We start from the raw sequence: 2,334 nt of genomic DNA, 5'->3' as shown, positions 1-2,334 counted from the left end.
TATGTGTGTAAAGATTACATAAATATACCTTACTATCTTACGACAGAAAATTGCGTACGTCTTCTTGGAAATATGTAGAACAAAACACATATTAACAATAAGATATTTCAAGAAAAAATAAAAAGTATGTTATAAATAAAAAAGAGAAATCTTTCCAAACTTTTATCGCTAATTTCTAAATCCCCTTTTGGTAACCGCGACATACATACAATGAAATTGACAAACAGGGAATGAATTTTATACTTTATAAAAAAAACGACGTAAATCTCTCAAAATCTAAGTTACTATTGCACAATGCATAATATGGTACAATGCTAATATGTATAGATATCGAAGAATTGGCACCTAAACAAAGTACTAAACAGAAATGTACACTACGAAAAACAAAACTTGCTACACGATCAAGCATTTTTGTGTTACTGATTTCCTTGCCAAGTTGGCAGCTCAACTCCATAGAGTAGTTGGTTAGTGTGGACCCTTTATTCTTTTCTTTGTTTCAGCTAGACCCTACAGACAAAAATCTCCGATGTATATGGAAAGATCAAGGGATTGTTTATATCTTCTTGGTTTTCAAATGAAATATTCTTTAAATATAGTAAAGAACCACGAACTAAGTACACGAGAAAAGTATGTGTACAAAGGATAATTTTTCTTGAATCATTTTATTCAATCTTAAATAGTTCCTGCTCTTCCACATATGTTCTACTATATTAATACATAAATAAAATGTATTTTTGATTTCGTTATAGATTGATTTCTCTTTTTAATTAACACTTTCATTAGTTTCCTTGTCTAGCTTCCCAGATATGTTTTCCTTATATATATTTGTCAACCAGCTTTCTCTACTTTCAATCTCAATATCTTGAAGTTATTTTTGTTCAATGCTAAAAAGATTTATTTTAGTGCAACGTCCCACTTTAATGTTCCGAAGCTGAGGGAGATTGATTACAAGGTATTGTCAAATATTCTTATAGCACAGAAAAACGTTCTTTTAACATGATTATCTTCGGTTTACAACACGAGATTCGGGAATTTGTAAATCACAAATGGATTGAAACAGTTACTTATATGTGGATGATGTCAGTTTGACAGTGTATCCAGAGTAAGTCCACGAAACCGTGAATGTGTTCTGACAACATGCCAGAGAATATATAAGAAATTTACTTAAATTAGTTAAGTTTATCCAATGAAGAAATTATTCAAAGTGTACACACTTGCAATCCAAGTCAGCGATATAAATAATATATAAAACACGAATATGAAATTACATAATATACAAACTATTTGATATTAAAATTAAAACTTTATAGCGTTTACAGGGTTAGTGACAAGTAATCATACAAAAATAAAATTAATAACAAATAAAAATATGTAAAGAAGTTTGTGTAACACCATTGATTAACATCGTATGTAGTCTGTAGAGACGTACGCAAGGAATGGATCCTAGGCATTTGGATCCTCCCAAATCCAAATTTTTCTGTAAATTTAATCTAATTTATGTTAATTTTATAAATTTTAATATAAGTCATCCTTATATTAAAATTAAAACCTTGCGAAATAAATTTCTACGTACGTACCTGTAATGTGCCTTTTTCTGGCAAGCAACTTAAGTTTATGCAATGGAAAAAGTATAGAGAATATATAAGCTTTAATAAACGAAACTAGTGCTCGCTGAAGTTTTCTCCTGGCCTAGGTGTTATCTATGTTCATACTATTTATAAACTGGTGTTTCATCTCGTTCTTGTACTTGCATCATATCATCTATCAAATTTTTAGGATCTTTTCCCCCAAACAATGCCCTGACCTGTTCCTAATTTTTTAATTTACATTCAACATTTGTTCCTGCTTTCTTACTACCCCTAACATTTAGTTATTGATCTTTGGGGTTTAAAGTGGCTAAGTGATAAAGCACTTAGCTTTGGTGCGTGGGGTCCCTAGTTCGATATCTGGTCAAGTAAGCTTATGGTAGATAATATCGTGTCCGTGGATTTTCTCGGAATACTCCCGTCTTCTCCCACATTTTGAACTCTTCCGTCTTCATTCAATAGCCTTAATCACTCGTGCCCCTTAGCCTAAAGTGCACAATGATGGAATGTTAAACTGACAAGATTTCATTTTTCCTCATTGACTTGCTATTCGGCCAATCTATTTTCTTAGTCCTTCTTCACCTAGACATTTTGCCACCCTCTAGTTGCTTTATTTCTTTACTTACTGGCTTTATGATAATGTCCAAGTTGCTGTTTTGTACAGTACACTACTACACTAAGCATTCGATTAGACTTCTTTATTAGTTCTTAATTTAGTTATCTACAAAACGCGCTTTCATTCTTAAAG

The sequence above is a fragment of the Thermobia domestica genome, chromosome 4, assembly GCF_964235325.1.
Source record: "Thermobia domestica chromosome 4, izTheDome1.hap1.1, whole genome shotgun sequence".
NCBI classification, from domain to species: Eukaryota; Metazoa; Arthropoda; class Insecta; order Zygentoma; family Lepismatidae; genus Thermobia; species Thermobia domestica.
Note: the sequence above shows the minus strand (reverse complement) of the source record.